The sequence below is a fragment of the Mustela nivalis genome (assembly GCF_964662115.1).
Source record: "Mustela nivalis genome assembly, chromosome: 3".
Classification (NCBI taxonomy): domain Eukaryota; kingdom Metazoa; phylum Chordata; class Mammalia; order Carnivora; family Mustelidae; genus Mustela; species Mustela nivalis.
Window position 1 is genome coordinate 127,294,049 of NC_139022.1, and position 25,543 is coordinate 127,319,591.

The following is a 25,543-nucleotide window of genomic DNA, read 5'->3' on the forward strand; positions in this document are numbered from 1 at the left end:
TAAGGTCTTTAATTAATCACTGGTCTCAACTTGGGGAGAGCTATCAAACAATTTTTTTAAACCATTATCAGAGCCATAGTAATGTCAAAACTTGCTCTCAGCTGGAAAGGTGACATTGGAAATCTAGTCCCAGGGGTTTAAGAATTAGAATGAAAAGCAAACAAGGTACATGGCTAAGCAGATATATTTAAGACCACTACAGTTACAAGACTGTTAGTGACATAATTCGCACCGAATGTACTTTTCCAGGTGCTTGACTACTTTATGTTTTCAGCTTTTTTTTCCCCTCATACACTGCCACACTGCGGAGGCTGACTACTCATGGGCATGTTTTATATTATAGCACAGGGGCTAGGGTTAAAGCTTTAGTGTTAGGGAGCTGGAGTCAAAAGCTGACACTGCTTCTTATTTTCTGAATGACCATGGGAGTGTCATTAAACCTTATTTTAACTTCCGGATTCCATCTTGGATTGGGAGGGAAACAAACTATAAGAGACTCTTAATCTCACAAAACAAACTGAGGATTGCTGGGGTGTTCGGGGGTAGGGAGAGGGTGGTTGGGTTATGGACATTGGGGAGGGTATATGCTATGGTGAGTGCTGTGAAATGTGTAAGCCTGATGCTTCACAGACCTTTCCCCTGGGGCAAATAATACATTATATGTTAATAAAAATATTTAAAAAGAAAAACCTTATTTAAACTTATTTTTCAAAGATCCAGGACCTAATTCTTAAGGGTTGATTATGAGAAATTAGAGAGAGAACGATGGAAAAAGGGAAGAGGACAGAATGAATGAAATTTTAAGTAGGAATCAGGTCTGTCTGACATTGGCCTTGAGGCAGGTAGATACAGAATGGAAGTGAGATGATTTGACTCTCTTGTCTCCTCAGATGGTCCTAATATATACGCCTCTCATATACTGTTGGCCTAGATCACCATGCTGAGCATGATCCTAATATCTGAGAATGTAGAGTTTTGCTCATGATGACAAGTGAACATACTAATATTTCACCTGGTGCTCAATAAAAAACAAGCAATCTTTTCTGTCATTAGAAGAAAGGCTGTGTTACACTTGTAACAGTACTATGTTGGTCTCCAATGTATCACTTTCCTAAGAGATTTTTTATGGTTAATTAGACTCACTTAATCTTCATCATATGTGATAATTTTAAAATGTTACCCAGAATAACAGAGAACCCACCTTTCTGGGCCAGGCCAAACTCTAGAATGTACCCTAGAATGTTCATGGATCAGAGCACACAAACTGACACACACTGGGAATTAAAGTGACTCTGGGACTGCCAAATGGGCATATTAGAGTCTTGAGAAATGGCTCTTCCATTTAACTGGGTTCTAGAGTTCTCTCATACTTAAAACTGAGTTGTTGATTCAACAGAGAAAGCCCATAATTCAGAGATAACTCACAGTACTTATCCAGCAAATTGTGTTGATAAAAAAGGAAAAATTAACTGCAGAGGGAGAGAGAGAAAGCATTTGTGCTATAGCCTAAATCACATGAAAAACAATTTACAAAATGAGCATTTTAATAGACAAAGCAAAATGTTTTTACTGGTTAAAAAATGCTGCAAAATGTTGGCAACAATAGTTTACATTCAAATAGTCAAACCTAATTGTTTGTGAATGCAACATAATTGAGTCTTCATTGTAAGAGCTTTAAGAAAAGCAAGTAATATAACATGGGTTTTATGACATTAAAAACAAATAATTTGTACAGAGTTATTATGTTTGAAGAAACACACCCACCAAACCATTAGATTTCATTAGAGACAGACACAAATTGTTAAATGTTTTGTTTTGTATCTGCTTTGAACTCCACAAAAGATGAAATCCATTTCTTTGAAACACTGTCTACTCTATATCCTGAGAAATAAATTTTCAAGGTATGCATTAAAATAAAGCCACACTTAAACACAGCACCCGTAATTACTAGTAGCTGTCAATTCTATTAATCAACTCTGAGGAGCATTAACAGTACTATCAAAACCTCTACAAATGAAATTAATGCCCAACAAACACTTTGAAAATTTTGGCCTCACTGACATAAGTGCAAATTTATACTTTTAATGAAGATATCTGCTCAGTCAAGAAACGAAATGAGGGATTCAAAATAACCTGGATGAGAGCAAATAGAGTAACACATCAAAAAATAAAGTCAACAAATTTAAGTGACTTTCAAGAACTTTAAAATGATTCCCAGCTTCTGCCTTTGTTGAGCCCTATTGCACATGTAACACTGAAGTGAGAAAGAATTAAGCAGAGAAGCAAGTTATGGATCACACACTCCAGTGTAATCAAACTCCAGCAGTTACCGCAAGAACAAAATGTCAACTCTAACTAACTACCTTATTGAATTCCCCAAATCTATGACCCACAAGATAGCCATATTAATTTGGTCATGCCCAGAGCCTAAGGGAAATCAGTCAGGGAATAAAGAATATCTGACAGAGACAAAACGAAATGCGAGACAGTCTAGCTTCTACAATAGGCACAGAATCATTTCACCATAATGACCAATTTGTCCAGGTTTGCCTGGGACTTACCTGGTGTTAGCTCCAAAAGTCCTGCATCCCAGAAAACCTCACAGTCTCAGAAAAACCGCGAGAGTTGATCACCCTCACATTTAATCTGAGAATCTCGTTACTGCTACCTATTCACCTGAACTTATATTTGACTAAATTATATAGAGAGAAGTATTGTCAGACTTTGTGGTACATAATAATCACCTGGAGAGCTGTTAAAACCCAGTGTGTCCTAGGCCCTACCCCATGGATTCCAATTCCATAAACTGAAGTGGGGCAAATGAATCTGCAGTTCTACCAAGCTCACAGGTGATATGAATGCTGTTGGTTCAAGCATCACATTTTGAAAACACTGATTCTAACTTCACATAGTCCTTTCATTTCCCAATTTTTCTTCCCATGTCCTTGAGTTTGGTTTTCAAGGGTATATGCATGAACAGACTGCATAGGTCTTTTAGAAATGTTTTGTCTTCGTACAAGTGATGCCATTATAATTAATGGAAAACTTACCCAATAACTGGTTATTTATACAACATTACAAGATGTGATGAATTTATTTATATGAATTCAATTGGTTATTTCACTTGTAAAGTCTTACCAAAATGCTGATTCTCTTCAGGAAATTAATAGAAATAATAGGAAAACACAGATATGACTAACCATAGTCAATGGGTTTATACAACTATAAAACTGGAATAACCACAAACTATTTGAAGAAGCTCAGTAAGGGAAATCTCAACTAAGTTACATTAGCAGATCTATGACTTCCCAACACCCAGCTGGATGTCAAACAATTAAATTATGACACTGTCAGGATTTAATGCATACTCCAGAGGTTAAGGGCTCTGTCTCACAAGACTACCTCCACTTCAGATGCCAGTCTCAGAAGACCCAAGGGCCACCTGTACTTCTCACTTACCAGATACAAATTTGGTATGACTCCTTCCTCAAGTTCTATAGTTGCAAGAATGACCCACAGAACCCAGGAATATATATTATGTACATTTACTGGTTTATTATAAAGAACATAACTCAGAAACAGCCAAATGGAAGAGATGTATAAGATCAGGTATGGAGATGCAGAGCTTCCATTTCCTCTCTAGGCATACCACTTTTCCAGCACCTTGAAGGGTTCATCAACCTGGAATCTCCCCAAACTTCATCATTTAGGGGGTTTTACTGAATTTTCGTTACAAAACGTGACATTAAATCACTGGCCATTAGTGATTTAACTTAATCTCCTCCAGCTCCCCTTTGAAGGGTATGGGGGCTGCTAAAAGTTCTAACCAACGTTCTAATCATTTGATTGATTTTTCTGATGATCAGCACCCCCTTCCTGAAGTTCTCTAGACCTTCCATGGCCATGTCATTCACATACATAGACAGTAAATTCCAAGCATCTTGGGAGTTGTGTGCCAGGAACCTGGAACAAAGACCATATATTTATTTTTTTATACTTTTTTTATATTTTATTTTTATAGTAGGACTTTATTTTGTATTTATCTTCCCCAAAGAAAAGATACCAGTCATGGGAGAAAAAGTTAACTTTCACCAGGGGTGCAGTTTCAAAAGTTACAGCTCAGTCTCTAACACCTATAAACATAATTTGAACCAAAGACCATGAGCATCCATAGCAATGGCACAAGGCCATTATGCTCCATCCACTGCAGTTACTATGGTAAGAAAGTCAGTGAATACATTTTACAGAGACTTTTTAATAGCCAAAGTCAAAGCTGAAAGAAATTCTCAGGATAAATCCATTTAACTAGAATGTCATACTTCATGAGCGTTTCAATCTATTGAATGTTGAATCTGTTATTTGTTTAAAGATAATCTTTACAAATTCAACATCTTTTTTATAAATGTTAACATTCATAAAGAGCCTCCAACTTTTTCATTTGACATTTCTCATATAATAAATTAGAAAACAAGCACATACACACTCACATTCACACACACTGTCCAGTCTTCACAGGTCAGATATGGGAATAAGCTCCTGATCTTTCCTCTTAAGCTGAAAATACTGCCAATCCCTTGCCATAATTGTGTTTTTTTCTTAATCCGCATTAATATAGCAATAAATTTTCATAGTCTTCTCTAAAGTCATCATACGTCAACAACAATAACATCAGCAATGATTAGATATTATTCAGTGTTATCTATGGCACTGGCCCTCAGCTGTATAATTTACTTTAATAATTATTATTAATCCTCACCAGGGTCAAGTCTAAGGTGAGGTGAATGAAGTTCTTACCTTGGGTGCAAAATCTGAGGGACCATAAAAAACTTAGCAATCAAGATAAATAATATTTTAGTGCACTATTTTTCAATGAAATATCCAATTTCAATGAAATATCCATGATGAACAGAATACACAAATTTTAAATAAAGAGTAGATCAGCATTACTGATTTTTCTCTTTGCCTCAGGTTCCAATATGGTTTGGCACAGTACTGTCACAGATTTCTCATCACCACCCTACAATATACAAAATAGTATTACTTTGTTTTTATGAATAGAAACTCTGAGAAATTAAATCACTTGTCCAAAATTACATAGATGGCTAATGGCAGAACCAGTGTATTTTACTTCAAAGCTCATAGTCAATGATGTTACAGCACCTCTCCATATATATTGAGTGTTTTGTATGTTTGTGATGTTAAGGGATAGAGTGCCCAACCTCAGGCCAATGGTTCCTTAGAAGGGCTCATAATACTCACCGAAAGCTGTTAATCGCATAGTTGTTTTATGATAGTGAAAGGATACAGATTAGAGTCAGCCAAGGGGAAAAGAAACATGGGGGCAGAGTCCAAGAAGTTTCCAAATATGAAACTTCCAATTAATCTCTCCCAGTAAACTCACAGAAAAAACTACCTCTCCCATCAATGATGGCTGACAATATGCACAGAGTATAGCCAACCAGGGAAGCTCACCAGGCTTCAATGGTCAGTTTTTACTGGAAATCAATCATGTATACATGGTGGACTGTCAGTGTGCCTGACCTTTAGTCTCCAAACCCTCCAGAAGTATAGTAGATACCCCGTGGCCCAAAGCCTTTATAATTAATCACGTTGTCAGACTGACTAGTATGGCCTGAGGTCCCAAAGTAAACAAAGATACTCTGAACTGGCAGGACATTCCAACAGCCTAAAGATAGCTTCCCAGGAGACAAAGGCAAAGGCCACACCTCTCTTTAGGAAATGTTAATTATTTACTACACCACCTGCTTGCACCAGTAGCAAAACAGGGCTGTGAATAAGGATATAGACACTTTTTTTTTTTTTTGGAAGAGCATATATAACTCTTAAGTAAACAGGGTAACATGATCCCATGTTTACAAATCAGCAACACTGCCAATATCTTAAGTAGAATGATACCTATGGAACAGAAATGGCTTTCCTTCTCACTTTTCAGACTGCCAACAGGAAAAAGAGCAGTTAGTCTTTAGGTGCAGCCTGATTTTACTTCCTAAACCCACCTCTCTACTTTGGTGAAAGAAAAGGCCTTCCTATAAAAATAATTGGTATTGAAGTACGGAGATTAAAGAAGATGCATATACATTCATATAGTATTTATAAATAACATCCATCAGAGACCACAGCTGCTCCACAAATCCTCAATGTATTTCCTTATCACTTATAAAACATTATCCCTATGGTTCCACCTTGATAATGAGAAAAGAGAGTTTAAGAGGTGGAAAGTACACATCCATGTGAGATGTTTTAAGTGTTATATAAACAGGTTTTAATTTTAATAACTATTTTTTCTTTAATGTGTACTAGAAAATTCTATTACAAGCAATTAGAAACATTCTAAAAGTATTTATGTTTTTAAAAATTATCAATTTAAGAAAAACATTAACTTACAAATGAATAGAAGCCATACTTGGATATGACAAAAATAAGGAAGGAAAGGAAATAACTAAAGTTTAGGATACTACAGGTAAGTAGGATACAGACCTTATCCCATCTTCTTAAATAAAAAGATTTTAATTCTAAGTCTGTTAAAAAAAAACAGTTTCTGAAATGGAAATCTAGCCATGTTCAATTTAGGTTTTTGTTTATTTAATATGCTCTAAATTGAGGAATTTCCTCAAACTTCCTTTTTTTGCTAGAGATCAGTTCTGAAGAGGACAGGGTGAGCCTCTTTCTAAGGGGTCTTTCTGAAATATTTTTAGTCCTGAATCAACTAGCAGATAAAAATTTTCTTTTTTATCCGTTTCCCCCAGTGCTAACCATTATCCTCAAATGCTACAACCTGTCTTCCTTGTGCCTGATGACTGGATCTCTTCACTAGAAAATCAATAGGAGAGCTGAGGAGGAGGCAGGTGGGCCTGGTGGGAAGGATACCCAGTTCCCCAGGGCTCCTCTCCCACCACAGTATGACCTTTAGAAAATTGTTCCTCCTCCAAATACCTCACTTTCACCATTTGGGAGGGATGGGATGGTGACCTTCTCAGCACATGGTGGGAGAAAGGAGTCCCTGTCTGCTGGCACCCTGAAACTCTTGAAATGCAAAGAAGGAGAAGGTGAAGAAACAGCAGGGTTTCTGGCTGTGTCTGTGATCACACAAAATGAACAGAGCAGGTGGCTAGTTGACGGAATTCAAGGGCCCAGTTCTGAATATGGAGGAAGCTACCGGCTGTACTTGGAACCCCCACATTCCTTTGTTGTAATAGAGTATGATTAAAATGAATGAGCAAATGTTAAACTGGAGGGTGAAACCATTTCATAAAATCTTTTTTTTTTTTCTTTTCGTGTTTGGTTTACTTATTTGTTTAAAACGGACTAGGAAAAAAAACAGTGTTCTTCAACACTGGCTTTTAAGACCCATAAGCTAGAAAGGTAGAATAGCATAGTGAGTAATTATAGCAGCTTCAGAATTGTCAGATCTGGTTGTCAGTCTACTACTTCCTGTGTGACATTGAGGAAATAACCTCTCAGTGTCCTCAGCTATAAAGTGAGTATAGTAATAGTAGCAGCCTCTTGTTTTATTTGAGAGAATTAAATGAGATAATGCAGTGAAGCATATAACGTCTGGCACATAATTCTGCCTCTATTGTTGTTGCTGTTATTACTAGTTTAATTTAACCTCTCAAAGTTGCACTTCCTCATCTATAAAATGCTAAACTATAAATATTTGTGCCCATTGCATTATGTTAACGTGAGAAAATCTAAAGAAATAATGGAACTAAAGTTATATATAACCTGATGTGACCTGGGGGCCCTTCTGTCCCTTGAAGATTTAGGTAAATTTGGGTGGAATGCTCTGAATTTTAAGATTTTACTATTACATGCACACATACACATGCTACCCACACACCAACACAATTTCTACAAATTTCCATCTTACTTTGTCATTGTCCCCCTATCTCCAGGCCTTTTCATGGGCACTCCCGGGAACTCCTACATCAAGTCTGGAGACAAAGTTCTGTTCTCATTTTATTCTCCTAAGAAACTGTATCATTTTGAATAGGCATGACCTTAGTAAAGATCTTAGTAACTTTACTGAAGATCATGACATACAGTCTCTTATTATTGCACTCCCTCACCCTTCTGTTCTGTGCCACACCTCACTACTATCAGCCTCCCCAAAGCCTGTCCCACCACATGCCATCTGCCTTGTCACAGAGCTGGCTGGGAAGGTAATCTAACACCCCTTAACTGTAAGTGCTTTTCTAAAGGGACTCTTCCACCACCTTCCCTCAAATGTCTTCTCTTGTAAATGAAAAAGTAATTCTAAAGTATCAAAACATGCAAATTATGCGGCGCTGGGTGGCTCAGTGGGTTAAAGCCTCTGCCTTGAGCTCAGGTCATGATCTCACAGTCCTGGGATTGATCCCCACATCTCTGTCAAATAAATAAATAAATAATTTTTAAAGACATGCAAATTATAAGAAAACTGGAATTTTAATTCCAAGTCAATTCAGGATATATTAATTGATGTTCATCCTATGCCACAGATTATGCTGGTTTCTAGAATGTCATAATAACTGGAACACATTTCAGGGCTCCAAAGAGCTGCAGCCAGGAACAGAAAGAGTTAGGAAAATGAATACTTTCAAGATAGCTTCATCAGTGAAAGGAAGAGTTCAGGGGATACCAGGAAACAACAATGAGTGGAGGCCCCACTTCTGGAGAAGGTGTTAAAAAGGCACAGCAGGATAATGAGATCCTTGTATAATGAAAACAAAACACCACAAGTAAAGAAAAAAGAAAGAAAGGGAGGGGCGGGAGGAAGGAAGGAAGGAAGGAAAGTGGGGAGGGAGGAAAAAGGAAGTTTATTTAAGGTAGAGGAAAAGCCATTGCAAACAAATGGTCAAAAAAATTAGAAGCAAGATATTTTAGGGGAACAGAAAATAATTCATTTTAGTTAGAACCCAGTTTAGATGCGGAGCTTAGATCTCTACTCCATTATGTAATTACTTCTAAAAACAAGATTTAAAAGTCCTATTTCAGTATTATTTTGATAAAAATAATGATCAAGTCTAGCTCAGTATTATTAATTGGAGTAAAAGCAAGCCCCCAAATTTCAGGCTTATTGTCATAATATATCTTACAATAAACAGACTGAATCAATGATGATACAAGTTTTATGAAATCTTGACATCTGTGAAGGTGACACACAAAACATGTGCTATGGAAAAAGTGTGAATCTTTCACACTCTGTGCAAGAACCACAATACATAGGCCTTTCTAGAGCATATGCAGAGGCAGCCTTGGATGCTAAAAGGAGAGACAAAACAAAAATGTATCACTTGTTGCATTGTCTACTTTGACAGCAAATTTTTTCTATTCTTTATTATTATAGATTATTCATTGCAATAAAAATAGAATTTTGCCAAAATTTCCACTTGAAAACAGCCAAAAGAATATAATTATCATAAAGAGAAAAAAGACAGTATGAAGTTGGAGACTACCAAGGTCTAAAAAGAATCTAGAATTAATAACACAGAACTCAGATAAGACCCATGTAACAGGTGTAGATTTGTTGTGCCACTCTGGAGAGATGAGAATTGTCATATGTTTTCCACACACAGAGATAGTTTTTTTCTTAATTATTTCAAATTTAACTTAGGTCCTACCTTCTGGTTTGAGAAGAAATCTACACATGTTTGAATCCCAGGATTTATTCATTCTAAAAAAATTCAAGGAATGGCCTCTGGTTTTCTGGTCTTCCTGGCCCAATATGGCCAGCCCTACTGCTTTTATTTGAGCTTGGGTGCAAGGATTTTAATTTTTTTTTTTTCCAGAGCATCAGCAGCAACTGTGTGATGAGCATCTATTTAAAATAACTTTCGTCTACACAGTAAGAGTAGTTGAACAACATTTGAAGTACCCTAATCAGGAATCCATACTCCAGGTGTTTCATTAGCACCTAAAGGTTCTTAATCAGTTGTATACACTCCAAAGGTGGCTGCATTAGTGCTTCAAACATCACTATATAAATTTGTCACAGTATTTTTTAGTTAACATAAAGGGTATTAAAAATTTTTATTGTTGGAAAGCCACAAAGGTGGTTTTGTGGCGAACACTGTTGAAAACTGTTATTGATAAGCTCACTACTGAATGCTTTTGGATTATTACTCTATATACGGAAGTATTTTGAGAAGTTTATTTTCCTGAAAACAGAGGAATTTATGGTGTGATCCAATCAGTAGCCTTGCTGATCCTGTTGCAAGCATCCCCACATAAATAAATCTTTTTCATACCAGGGTCTAAAAGAATGGAAAGTCTTTACGGAGCATACGAAACAGGCTGCATGACTGGTTTTGCACCTAGTTATTAACAATGTTTGTCAGTGTGCCAGATTTTTACTGGAAACTGGATATCATTAAAAGTTAACACCTGATAGTATTGCCAAACTGCATATAGTCCCTACTTGCCTCTAATGGTTTAAAGCAACCAATATCGATGAAAAGAACTTGAATTATTGTGAAGCCTAAATGATCTTTGCCTGGGCTTCAGAAATTTCAACCTCCGTAGATACACACACTTGAAAGCATCCCTTATTATCAAAGTCCTGTCACTTTAGCACTATGGTGATTTTGCTCCTCGGGCATTTTTTGGCAATGTCTGAAGATATTTTGGTTGTCACAATTGGAAATGGGAAGGCTATGAGCATCTGGTAGTTAGGGGCGAGGGAAACTGCTAAACATCCTACAGTGCATATAGCACAGCACACATCCTTCCAACAAAGAATTATACAGTCCCAAACATCAACAGCGCCAATGTCAAAAAATCCTAAACTAAAAAATGTAATTGTAAAAGACAAAATGCAAAATATGATGACTATACTCAGTAATTAATACTGGATTATTTGGTGAAGTTTCAAATCCTCTAGCTTACATGTATAGGTTGCCACAGTACCATTTCTAATGCTTTAATCACTTATCTTTGTTCTGAAAAAGGCTGTTTCTCACCTGTTTTTGTTATGTTTCCTATGGAAACATTTCCTATGTAAAAGTAATTTCTTCCTTCAAGTTTAGAAGACCATTACTTATAAAGAAATTTTTAGGAAAAGATATTAAAACTAGCTAAATGAAGAATACTATGTACCAAGCATTTTGTATTCTGTGAGAGAACAAAGACATTTTGTCACTTTCTCTGGCCATGAACTGGGTGGGGCGAGGGGGCTGCTACTAAATAATGCTCCAATGGATTGTGACATGAGACAGATCATAAAATTGAGATTTAAACTGGAAAAGACCAAACAAAGCAATGAAAATTAACTTAGACAGTCAGAAAGTAAAATTGAAAGGCAAGGAAATGAAACTTAGAGAGGAAATACAAAACCACCGTTATGAAGTACTGCTCCTTTGGATATTAGCATGGTGGAAACTGAGCTCCTAAGTGTTCTATCGATATAACAGAGACATCATTAATCTTTTGTGACAAGATACTCTGGAGTAACCAAATTGTGATGGTCCTAGGCCCTGAATATCCTGTATTATCCTCAGGATTGAAGATGACTTCTATATACAGTAATTGTTGTATCGTGTTTCTCCACTGCAGTAAATTTTAACAGAAATGGCTTTCAAAAGCTATCTTAATAAAAAGTGATTTAGGCAAAAAAGAAAGGATACCCAACTCTAGTTATTCCAGTTATTTCTTTTACACAATGTCTCACCTAGATATATTTGATTTTGAACTTCTTTTTAGCGGGGCAGAGCTACTGTGTCATTTAAAACTGAAGTAAGAAATGGAAGGTTTGTACTTGGTTGAGGATTTTCTAACATAAGACATGACCCCACCCCAACTGTATAATTAGAGCTGTTTATACATCTTCTATAAATCTCATCACATGACATTTATGCTCTTACTGAGAGAGATTTTCAGAGAGATGTTAAGATCAAAGTTGGACAAATCCAAATCTAAATTACCTCTCAGAGAAAAACCAGGATTTATGCATAGGAGAAGGTTTTCCTTAGCACATGAAAGAGATCAAGAAGGTCTCCATATTCACTGCAATAATTATTGAACTTTACAGAAAAATGACAAATGGGTAAATAATAATGAGAGAAATCAGAACCCCCACAATGCGCTCCCTATGGTCAAAGGAGAATCACATTGCTGGGCTGGAAGTATAGACTCAGAGATAGATTACCCTGTGTTTCATCTCAATTCTGGTTCCTTTCAGTGTGATCTTGAGCAAATTATCTAATCTCTCTGAGTCTCAATTACACCATCTGTTCAGTTAGATAATAACAGTACCTATTTCACTTAGACTTGTTTTGAAAATTAAATAGTTGAGGTAGAAAGGCTCAGTAACTAGTGCCTGCCACCATAGCAAATGTTTACAATAGGGTATGAGTGTTCAGTGGATCGAATGGTGCCCCCCTTCCAAATTATATCCATGTCGTAGATTCCGTGAATATGACTTTATTTGGAAAAAGGATCTTTGCAGATATAATTAAGGATCTTAAAATAAGATCATCTGGATTATCCAAGTAGTCCCAAAATGAAATATAGTTCCTTATAAGAGACAGAAGAGAAGATACACAGAGGAAGAGACAATGTAAAGATGGAGGCAGAGATTGGTGTGATGCAGCCATAAACCAAGGAATGTCAGGAGCCTCAGCAGCTGGGAAAAGGGAAGGAAAGATTCTCCCCTGCAGTCTCAGAGGGAGCACTGTCCAACTGACACCTTCATTTCAGACTTCTGGTCTCCGAAGTGCAAGATAAATTTGGGTTGTTTGAAGCCACGCAGTGTGTCATAATTTATTATGGAAGCCCCAGAAAACTAATACAGAGCTATTTTTTAAATGGCTTTTACTGAAGTACAATTCACATATCCTAGAATTCATTTATTTAAAGTCTACAATTTAGTGGTTTGGGGGCACATTACATCATTAATTTTTTATACTATCATACATTATGTTTAAACCATTTTTAAATATACAGTTCAGTGGCATTGATTACACTTACAATGTTGTACAACTATCACCACTGTCTACTTCCCAAATTTTCATCACCCAAATTAGATACTCTGTACCCATTAAGCAGTAATTCCACATCACCTCCCAGCCCTTGGTAACCTCTAATCTACTTTCTGTAATTCAGAGCTTTTTATTACTTACTATTCCAACTAACACTACTTATGCCATAGTAAAATATTTGGAAATATGATGGCGCTTCCTCTATTACTAGATTGAGGTGATTCTGGAAAAATCTAATTGCCAGACAGTGACTTAAAAATGAAAATATCTGCCAGTTCCCTCTTTGTGTGCTATATGAGGAACCAATCAGCAGCCAAAGAAAGCAGACAAAGCTCTAAAAGCAATTACACAGGAAGACCTGCCTTCCTATCCAACTTAAATTTCTATAGCCTGATATAGCCTTGCTTTATCAGTGGATTTAACCCTCTGTCCTCCTAGGTATACTTGGTGGACCACTGTGATCTCCAGAAGCCTTATCTATAAAACATAGACTATGCTATATTGACAGTAGGACAGGACTTCTGGTTCACTCTCCTCTCAATATTATAAAAATTGCTTGTATTTTATCCATGACTCCACTTATGATTTTCTTTTCCATTTGCAATATGGTTTTCTAGGGACATATGATACAGTATTTGTTTTATTTATGCATTAATTCAACAAATTTTAATTAGGGGAAATGACACACTATTATAGGTGCTATAAAGGAGATAAGTATTAGTAATTTACTTGGTCAATACTTTTATTTATCATCATAATTATTGCCTACCAGGCTTTGGAGTATGTACAAACCACAGAAAATTCTTTCACCTATTGTTTTAAAAACCCATTATATATAATGGTTGGGGAAAACTATTTGTCAGAAAAAAATTCTGTCCCTTCTAAAACATAATGTCCTTTTTGAGCCAAGACATTCCATATATGGTGTAGTGCATACAGAGTTAGTCATATCTGGGTCCTAGTCTGCTAGTAATAGCAGAGAGACGTTAGGCAAGATATTTAACCACCCTAGACCTAACTTTCCTCATTATTATAAAGGATAATTCTTGAATCTACTTCTTACAATTGTGAGAATTAAATGAGATGAACTATTTTAAGCTATTAGCATAGTGTCTTGCCCATGATTGTTTCAGAAATGATATCCTACTTATCAGGTTATAAGGATAAAGGATCTAATACAAATATTATGTAGTCTTCAGTTTTAGAAGGTTTTCTTCTCTGTAAGATGTCTTCCATTATTTTTAAGGGCATATTCTTAGAGTTCTTTTTATTTTAACCTTAAAGATAAGAATTCTGTAGTTTGAGATTAGACCAAGATTGAAGGGCTAGTTCCCACAAAAGAATGTTGCCCTCCTCATTTGTTAATCAGTGAGCATTTACTAAGCACTTAACATTCCCAGGGTGCTAGGACCCATGCTATATCCCAGAAGTTAATGATGTGATGGTACACAAACATATAAGCAAATTATTAAATGATCAAATAAAGGCTATATTAGCAGGGGTGTGCAGGGCAGTAGAAGTACAAAAAAAAAAGCACTTAACTCCACCCTGCAAAGGCAGAAGAAGTGACATTTAAGAAGAATTTGGAATGATAGATAAAACACAAATAAGAAGAAAGAAAAGATAAGGTTCAAAGCACAAGAGAGAGCACAGCATAATTGGGGGACTTGAATATTTGGTTCATATGCAAGAGCCAGATACCCATGTGAGTGTGGCAGGAGATAAGATTGACAAGAGCCAATCTAGATCTATGGTCCTTGGCTTCTCTTGAGATAAATGAGGAGCATATCTCAGAGATAATGAGTAGCAATTATACTTTTAAATAATTAGAAATCTGAGTTATATTTCCTATCTCACCTCGTTCTTTCCACAAACAACTATAGAGCACCTATTCTGTGTCAGGTGCTTTGTCTGATAAACGATAGAGCCCTGGCTCTCAAAGCACTCACAGTCAAGTGAAGAGTGGGTGGACAAGCATAGAAGTACACCATGATACACTAAGTACTGTTAGAAAAGAAAGTGGAAGGTGCTCTGTGAGGTGCCAAAAGGCACCTAACCAAGTCTTGCAAAGTCAAGGAAAGGGCTCCAGAAGTACTCTCTAAGCTAAGCCTTGAAAGATCAGCAGAGTAAAACATAAAGGAATATGGCTAGAAAAATGCACTAAGAAGACAAAGTAGCCCATACAATCTATTTTACCAAGGCAAGAGGGAGCATATGGAATTCAAGGCACCAAAAGTAGTTCAGTCTGACTAAGGCTTAGAGTAGAAAGTGAGAGATGGGAAGAGACTGGGCTGAAGAGAGAGATGGAGACATTTTTTTGGAGGGCTCTCTAAGCCATTGTTAGGGACCTTATTCTGAGGTCAAGACATATCTACAAAAAAGATGTGTGCATAAAAGTAGCATAATCATATCTGTACCTTGGAAAGATCACTCAGGTGCTTGAGGGGAAAAACTGAAATAAGGAAAGCAGATAGGAGGCTGGTGCAATAATCCTAGGAAAAGATAAGACTTTCTTAAATAGGAGAGTGGTAGTGGGTATAGTGTGGAAAGATACTTAGGGGATGGAACTGACTGGACTTGCTGATGTGAGAAGTGAGGGATAAGGAGGAATTAAGAAAAATGCCAAGATCTCTGTCTTGGCAGTCAAAGGCTGATTATATTTTCATTCTGGAGGGGATCTCAGAAGAAGGAGTTGTGCTTTGGAAGAAAATGAAGAGCTCAGTTTGAACATGTTAAACTGGAAGAAATATTCCTATGGAATCTTTAAATAGAGACAGATAAAGAATCCAGGATGAAAGTGATATTCAATATGTTCTAGAAATACAAATTTGGGATTCACCAGCAAAGAGGTAGTCACAGAAGCCTTAGGACTATTTGAGATTGCCCAAGGTAGAAGAAATAGAATGAAAGGGAAATAGATATGAAGACAGAGACTTTAAAACACCAACATTTATGGAATTGGCAAGTGTAAAGAAGCATATAAAAAGACATGACAGGGACAAGGAGAGAGTTAAGAAGAAAACAGGAAAAGTGTATTATTACATTCTGATGGGGATGTCAGAAAGAGGAGCTTTGCTTTGGAAGGAGTAATAGGAAGATAAATAAGTCAATATTATCCTGAGGTACAGATAGTTTGAAATAAGGACTAAAAAGTAACTTAAAATAGATAACTACAGACACGTATGACTAATGGTCAAGAAAATATCAGGAATAAGTTAAGAAAATCAGTTATCAAACTGATGCACTTGCTCAAGCAGAGATGATGAGATCTTGGTTAGTTCAACAGTAATAGTAATAGGATTATTAGCAATGGAAAGGGACATATTTGGGAATTACAGATGATAAGACTTAGGAATTAAGGATTAAGGGGAAAACAGAGCCAGGGAGAAAAGGGATGGTTCATTTAATTAGGGAACTGTTAAAGTTGAGGCATGACTGAAATTTCTAAGTAGAACACAAAGTGAAGAAAAATGATCTTCAGCGCTGAAGAGAAGACAAAATAAGAGAGATCCAGTGGTGAATCACCATTTATTCCTGTGACTGAGGACTATATGCAGAGGGAAAAGAGAAAGACAAGAAGACTCAGGGAACACCATCCAGTGAAGGAGCAGAAGGAACGCCTAGAGGAGCATTCACTGAGATAGAAAAAGAGTCACAAAAAAAAATACTGTCCAAACTAGAAGAAACAAAACAAGGAGTATCCACAATATCAAATGCTACAGGAAGTTTCAATTACATGAGAGGATTCTTCTGGACTGACTGAAAGAAATCCATTATCTTATCCTAGTTCCTTACACAAAGTTACAAAAAGAGAATTCCCCTGGAAATACCCAGGACTTGGATTAACAAATTAAAAGAGGAATATAAAGAATATGTGTATCTGAAATTGATGATATAATGCATGTTGGCTAACTGAATCTAAGTTTAAAAAGAAGGCTGAATGCCCAAATGCAAAACTTAAAAAAAAAAAAAAGATGTATATAAATGTGAATATGAAATGGGTACAAATATTTCTGGCAGAAGTTTAAGATTTTAGTTTTCGTGCAGTTCATTGTCAAAAAAATGATTCTTTGATGACGTGTTAAGTAAGAGCCAGGGTAATGAATTGATAGACAAAAATGAGAAAAAAATCTCTAAGCAATAATTTGAAAAGAGCATAATATAAACTATTACATGGTCATTCTCTAAAATCCCATGGATTTACTCAGCTGCTCGTTGAACCAGATTATACTTAAAATATTCCAGATTATGCTGGAAGTTGACATCCAGCATCCTTTAAGGCTATTATAAATATTAGAAATGCCATTTGTTACAGAAAAATCAACATTAAAATTAACGTTTTAATGACAATCAGCACTATTCTAACAATATAATTTCAAAGTAGATACTCTGGAGAAAGCTGAAAATGTTTAAACAACCGTAAGAGAGCAGGCTTAAATTTAGAAACTGTTCTGAAAACCATAGATGTTTTAACCCACATTAGTGAGATACTTTGGTTGAACCTAAATGTCTTAAATTAGATAATGATTATATTAATGGATAAATACACTAACCATAATGTAGGCTTATCTTCTTCCATATACAAGCAGTTTTCCTTCATGTATTTGCTAATTTGTTTTCACATATAATTAAATTGGTAGTTCTAGTAAAATAAATGTTCCATATAAATGCTAGGTTGAATATAAAAATATATTAAAAATTATCTTGATGTACAATGACTGCAATAAAAATTAGGTATATCTCAGTGCAGTGGATCTCTCCCTTGGAATGACACCAAGTTTTAACCACTCCTCCAACTCACTCCACCCTCACACCTCTGGGCAGTTTTTGAACTGAAAAACCCAGGATTGTTTGCAATTCAGTAAGTCTTTACATTATAAATTCAGACAGCCTAAAATTACATGCTGTCCAAATTCAATAATCTCCCAGCCTATGATAAACCCACAAATGGAATTTATGAGCAACAGAAACGGTACTAGAACATTTTGTTCTTTTAAACTAAAGTTCTGGACCAGTGGCTAGCTTAGTAGCCAGAAAAGTTATGTTTTGGCTCCAGACCATTGTAAAGTGCCTCTTATGGGTAATAGAAACAGAACCTCTAGCTTTGAGAGTAAACTGCCACATTCTGATCTAATAGAGTAGCCATATTTATTAATATCCATATCATCATTTTAATACCCTACTTTATCTTTCCAAGAGTGCATAGAGTGCAATGAAAGTCACATTTTACAAGCCAATTTTAAATGCCTTTTAATGATGATGTACAGTGCTGTAATACAGATTTCTCATCAATATCACCATCCTTCAGGCACGCATTAAAGCTGCAAATCATTTCTTGGGTGTGTTACTGTCAGATTCCAAATGCACTAGAAACATAACTCAGAGGTCTGAGTTAAGTAAGCATCACCCTTGGATGCAATGGGTATAATCTAATTTCTGCAAACTGGAAATAATACCAGTCATGCTAGAGATAGATCTGAATGCCCTTGTTTGGAAGATAAGCCCAAGTCTCTCTCTCTTTCTCTCTACTCCAAATAAGAATAGGCAGACACTTTTCAGTTCAGAACCACTCCCAACCCCTCCCAAAATAACCATGAGATGAACATCTGTCTAAGTTTTTACAATTTGTAAATTGTTTGATTATTTAAATCCTTTTCCCCTACTAAATGTTAATCAGCATTCCTGCTGGTGGTCCTTAGGGTCGTTACCATGGAACTTGTAAATTATTTTAAAGATGTAGCTTAGATAAAGGGGGACACCTGTGGCTGAATTCTTTCCATTATTATTAGCATAAACCCTTACAGGCCAATTTCTGCAACACTGTGATAAACTGCTAGAAACAGAAATGCTTGATACAAAACATGGTGGAAAAGCTTAAATTGTTCTGGGTCTTTAGCATATTTTCACATTGGTATTAAGAATGTTAGAAATAATTTAATCATTGCCTGATTATAGCGATGTTAGAAGTAATGAAACCCTTGCCTTATTACATATGGACTCATTCAGAGCCTCATTATTTATTTGGCAAGCATTAAGCATCAAATCAATTTAGTCAGATACTTGAAAATGGGAAATTCAAGATGAAAGTTAGAGTGAAGATTAAGAGGTAAAATTAAAACTATTTATTTCTAACAGGCACAGAGCAATTTCCTTTGCAACAGACCTAGCCCAAGAGGGTTTAAATAAGAGGGCAAATGGTAGAGTCCATCCCAAAGAAGGGAACCAAAAATGAAGAATAGTTGGCAAAACATTCTTTACTTACATTTGCCTGGGTCAAATGACATAAGAAGAAAAGGGTGATAATTTTGATTTGTAGCTATGGAATATATTCTGTGCTTTTATGCATCTGATTATTATTGGAATGGTTTCCATTTCCAGCTCAATAGATATGGGAAGAAAGGAAGTGTATGCTAATCATTTGGGAATTTGTAGTTTCATTTTATTTATGAATAGCTACTGACATTAGTAGGATACAATAAATGTATTCAGTAGAGTTGGGATTTGGGGCTTAGAGCAGTGGCCACATCAATGATACATATTTTCACACTGCAATGTATATGGGACAGCATCCCACCCACATTAAATTGAGGCTTGAGATAATGCCATTGTAAGCAGCTTTCTGGTTGTTCCTTGTAAGGAAATTTTCTAACGTATTGATCCATGACAATAAATAGTGGATTGGGTCACAGGAAGCCAATCAAGCTTATTGCATAATGGGGAATAATTGCCAATAAAATCATACAGGAAGCCTTACAGAAAAAAAAATAGCTTCTTCCTTTTGAACACAGAGGTAATTAGAAGTAAAGCTAAGAGTATCATGGGCCAGTATGTGGATTTGTTACCCTGGCTCTAACACACCAGATAGCAATACATACGATCGCACACAGAACCAGCAGCAGATGGGAGAAACTGGAATTAATTCTAGTCTTTCTGAATAAGGTGAGAAGCTAGATATTTAAACTAATGCAGGAAGTGGGCCAAAGCATTAACTACAGAAAGAACCATGTTACTACTGAAAGGAATAGTGTTTAGTGTAGGAACAGAAGGAATATATATTTTGTATTAAGGAAATGGGACAACCAATATGAGAAAATGAAAATCAAAATCCTTTTTTTTTTAAAGATATTATTTCTTTATTTGAGAGAGGGAGAGAAAGAGAGAAAGAGAGTGGGCATGTTAGCGACGGGGAGGGGCTGAGCCAGGAGTGAGAGACTCTCAAGCAGACTCCAGGCTGAGTGCAGAGCCCAACTCAGGGCTCAATCTCACCACACTGAATCACAACCTGAGTCAAAATCAAGAGTCGGAGGCTTAACCAACGCAGCCACCTAGGCATCCTAAAAATCAACATTCTTATTCACTGAGTTAGACGCCTTATGTATCATGTTTCATGTGATCCCATGAATAATCCTTCAGGCTGAGGAAGATTCAAGTTTAACAGATGAGAAAACAGGCAGATTATGTCACTGTTCCTAGTCATACTTGTTGTAAATGACTGACCTGGATATAAAAACAGCGGTCTAATATTAAAACTTATGCTTATTAAAAAAAAAAAAAAAGCACCTTGGTTTACCCAACATGTACCTGCAGGTAAAATAAACCCTATCTCCCCACAAATATCATCCAGTTGCAGACCCTATCTTGACATTTTCCACATTTCTGTCAGTCAGCTAGAGAAGACCTGAGGTCAAACAGCTTTTGTGAAGTGACCCCCAAATTCAATAAACAGTTGCTTAATCTGCTAAAGTGGCAAAAGTGGCTTTAGTCTCAGTCAGGAGTGGATCAATTCATCGCCATTGGTATTTTTTTTAGTGCTTAGATTTTACTAGTCAGCTCACCAGAGAGTCAAGCAGAGGGTAAAAGGAAGAAATCTTTTGTTTCATTTGGCTTGCTTGAAGATCGTATATAAAAAGAGACAATATCAATATAAACAGGAGAAACTAATGAGCTCTTTTGCTGGGGTTATCTTTGGGTAACACTGCCACCCACTGCGAGTCTCTATGCTATTTTCAGGAAAGATCTATTTATCCCATCATCACTGGGATGCAATATTCTCTTTGTCATATCAAGGTTTGCTCTGTTTACATCCTGCCTAATAACATGTAGCCATCCAAGTATAATCAAATATAAATGACAGTGTATTAGAAATGCTTTTTTACTCTTTGTAGAAGACAATTAGTGTTCTCAATGCTTTTATGAACAATCTTTTCATTTTTAAGGAAGTTTACATTTTTCCTTCTTTAATTTTAATTCCTTAGTATTTCATGAATTCATAACTGTTTACGTGATTAAGATAAAAAATAGTCTTGCCACTCTGATAAAGATTTGCTGTCCATGTGGTCATTATAACCAAGTTTAATTTTTTTTTTTAAATAAAGATTCTTGGCAGATAAGGGACTCCTCATTGCCAATGCTACAGAGCCTTTCTAAGTAATAAAGGGAAACAGTATTGTGACTATACTAGGGGAGAAAGGTGAAATGTGGTATCTTTCCAAATATTACATTGAGGGATATGCATGGGAAATAATATATAATACAGGTAAAATGAGAGTCAAAGAATTTGATCACAGGAGGCCCTAGTAAAGTCTTAAACAATTCCAAATAACGACACATCTCTTTTTTAGATTATAAGAGTTGAGACGAGATGTTAGAAATTTTGCAATGTTTAAATATTAGCCAGTAAATGTTAGGAACTGTTTTGAGGCATTGAGTGCATGTGAATTTGAGGTAGTGAGGGAACAGAGGATGTGCTGACACCAATAAAGGAGGTAATTTTAACTATTTAAAGGAAGAATGTTCAAAAAGAGAAGATATAAGGAGGAGGTTACACTAAAGTAAGCAAAAAGAATTAGAATCACATAAGAACTTTGTGTGGGATGAGTTGCTACAGTAGAATGAAAGGACAAAGAAGAATACAGCATACACTCTGTTCATCACTAAGTATTTGAGACTAAATGAGTAAGCCTTTCATTTCCATTATTTTTTAATTTTGCTTTTTCATGTGAATCATTTATTTTTCTCATTTTAAAGGTTTTACAAGGTCATCTTGCTAAAAGACATCTAACTGGGTCATGTAGAACTCTCACATAATTTATGTGGGGTGGGGCTGGGGGAGTCCATTAATGAGCAAAGGAGTTGCATTTCCTGTCATGGAAATTAATTCCATGTGGCCAAGCATCCCACTCCATCTACTCAGATAACATCCTACAACTTTTAGAACTATATATATAATTCTATAATCCTGGACTTAACTCTATTTTTGGATTCCCCATACTGTGGAGGGGAATATTAAAAGAAAAAATATTAGTGACAACTTATATCAAAACACTATCCATCTTAGAAGAGTTATTTTAGAAGACTATGTCAAACCAGCTTCAGGATACCATATCATTCCCATATTTGTGTACCCTAACAGAGGATGTATGAAAGTGAGCCCTTTGAACAACCCTGGTTATATCTCATTGTAAATGGGGAGTGCTCCATGAATAAATCCTATCAATACAAAGAATGATATAATTTCTTTTATGCTAAAAATATTCCACTCTGAACACCATTTACTCCTCCATGCACCATCCATTATGAGTAGTCAGGTAAATGTATTTTAAATTTCAATGTTCACAATTTTTTTGAGATTTTATTTATTAGCTTGAGAAATAGCACACACAAGAGAGCACGAAGAGGGTGGGGGTATCAGAGGGAGGGAGAGAAGCAGACTCCCCACCATCAAGCATGGGGCCTTAAAAGGGCAGATCCCAGGACTCTGAGATCATCACCACAAACAAAGGCAGTTGCTTAACCAACTGAGTCACCCAGGTGCCCCTCAATGTCCATGCTTTTAATTGGGTCATTAAATGAGTAGAAATTCTGAGGTACAACATAAGAATTATATTATGTTATGGAATTATTATATATTATATTATATATATTATAAGAATTACATTATCTTAGGTATAATATAAGAAATTCTTAGGTATAATATAATCAGTTGAGAAATCTTTCCCTTTGTGGTTAATGCCTTTTTTGTCTTATTTAGGAAATTCTCCTAGAAGTCATGAAGATACACTATAAACATCCACAAATTCATTGTTTTGGCTTTCACAGGTATGTTCATAATTCACCTGTGATTGATTTTTCTGTGCATTCTGGGACTTGTTATAACACCTTTATGGTCAAACAAGTGTTCATACAGGCATGGGCCTATTTCTGAGCTTTCACTCTATTCCACCAATATATTACTCTATTTTAAATTAATGATTAATTACCATAGCTTTAATCAAAATTTGCAGTAAAGCAAGATTCTCTACTTTGTCTTTTTTTTTCCACTTTGGAATATTTCAAACTTTTTATTACATCTTTTCAAATATAAAGAAATGTAAAATATTAATACATTAAATTTCTGTATTCTTATGAACTGGTTTTAATAATTATCAACAAATGGCCTGTCATGTTTTATGTCTATACACCACCGAGTTCCATCCATTGTACCCAATACAAGGTTGGTTTCAGAAAAATCCAGATGTCATATCATTTTGTCTGTCCATAATCTGAAAACACTCATTTTTTTTCACTTTTTCATACCCATAGTACTATTAATACAGGAACAAAGAGAATAACTGGTAATCCTTCAAAACATTATTCAAACTACCCTGATTACATAAATACACAGAGGTAGATGTGTATCTGTGAGCTTTTTATGTATATATACATTTAAGTATGTATACATGTTTTATGAATTTATGTATATATATTCATGTATATAATGGCAGATACATATACTTCACATATACATATGTATGTCTGCACATATACTTTTATGCATATGTTCTGTTTATATATGTGTGCTCTTATCCGCCTTTTTATGTATACATGTATACATTTTTTAATATATGAGGTATGTATATTTGTGAATGTACACACAATTAAAAATATCTGAAGACTAATTTGAGGAATTGTAGATCTTCTGGGTCACTACTGATATGCTGGAAAAAGTTATCATATTTAGCTCTTATAATGAAATAAAAGGTGTTTTCCAGTAGGTGAAATTTAGCCAGTAGTAGGATGTTGGTAATTGGTTTTCAAAGGCTTACCCTTCAGATAATTTTAAAAGGTTCAAAGGCTGTAGAGTGGCTTTAACTTCTATCAACACAAGGATGTCTGTTTTGTTTACCATTGTATACTGCAGTGTCTGAGATACGACAAATGTCCAATAGGTATTTTTGTTGTTGAATGAATATGAAATCATATTCTGACAACTTATTCTACTTACTGCCTGTCCCTTCACAGCCAACAAGGGTATCTGTAGATCAGTGACCCCAACCATAAACTTTTTATTTTTTTTCTGATAATTCCTGCTTTAACTTTCTAGTGAATGGGGTAGAATAAAATATTAATATTATAATGATATATTAAATTTGAGCCTAGTACAGTTCTGATTAGAGTGAGACTCAGAGAAATATTTGTACATTAAAGAAATATGAATTTTCTTGATGTTTATTCAAGCACTTTATATGTTCTCAGGTTTCTTAATATCTGAGTGGCTGCCAGAAGTCTGAATCTGTCCCAGATAGGTAGCCTAGTTTGTGTTATCATCAGAGACATGTTGAACTGACAAACCATGAACACTTACCATGCAACCTGCCTAAAAATGCTTTACAGCTGTTATATGTCTTGGAATCCAGATTGAGTGACAGTAAACATTGATTTCAACACCTTCCAATTCAACAGGTGAAATTATATTGTGTGGTGTCTATTGTATAGGACCTTGCTTGTTCAAAACAGAAGGAGATGAGGTGCAACATAATTGCATGCAGGATGAAAGGTTGGATTTGCTGGCAATTCAAGAGCTACTAAATTTGTCCAGCTCATCTGACATTTTGTCACAGGCTTTTCTATCTGTGTGTATTTTGTTCCCCTTCATGTCATATATTCTCTTTTCTTTTTAAGGGAAGGAAACAAAGTAGTAAATTCTACATCCCCTTTCAATTATTTTTACATGTCACTTGTGACCAAGAAATTACAATAAAGATCAATTCTTCTATTATTGCTACAGATAGTGAGAAACCCAGGCATCTCAATTTACCAAGTTTTTTTCGACCCCAAAAGCATCTTGCAAAATCAGCTTTAGAAGAGTATGTTAATTTGAAATTAGTTTTCAATTAGTTTAAAAACAAGAACATGAATAACTAAACTAAAATTTCATTTGTAACTTGCAAAAGCAGATGCTTACTTTACAACATTAAAAGGCATCTTTGTGGGTAGAGCTCTGTACTATAAGCTAGGAGGTCTGGTTTGTTTGCCTTTCTAGGCCATTATCTAACCCTGAGACTGTGGCTAAGATCCTTAAATAGTGTTTATTTCATTTTACATGTTGAATAGTAATGATATTTTACATACGTGTACAGTTTTATATGAAAAACAAGTCCTGGGAATATATGGGAAAATACCTAGGAGAGTATTATGCAATGTACAAATATTTGTTATCACACAGATTCTTTTATGTACAGAGAGCGTTGTGCTATATTTGATGCAGAAGTGACTCAGGCAGATGAAATCTTCAGGCTAGCCAATCT

At 35.7% G+C, this 25,543-nt stretch overlaps 1 long non-coding RNA gene across 2 annotated transcripts in view; it reads right to left on the reverse strand.

Moving 5' to 3' along the window:
- The window catches only part of LOC309860886, a 443,591-nt gene that overhangs the window by 71,236 nt on the left and 346,812 nt on the right, over positions 1–25,543 (reverse strand). The gene's annotated exons all lie outside the window — the stretch shown is intronic.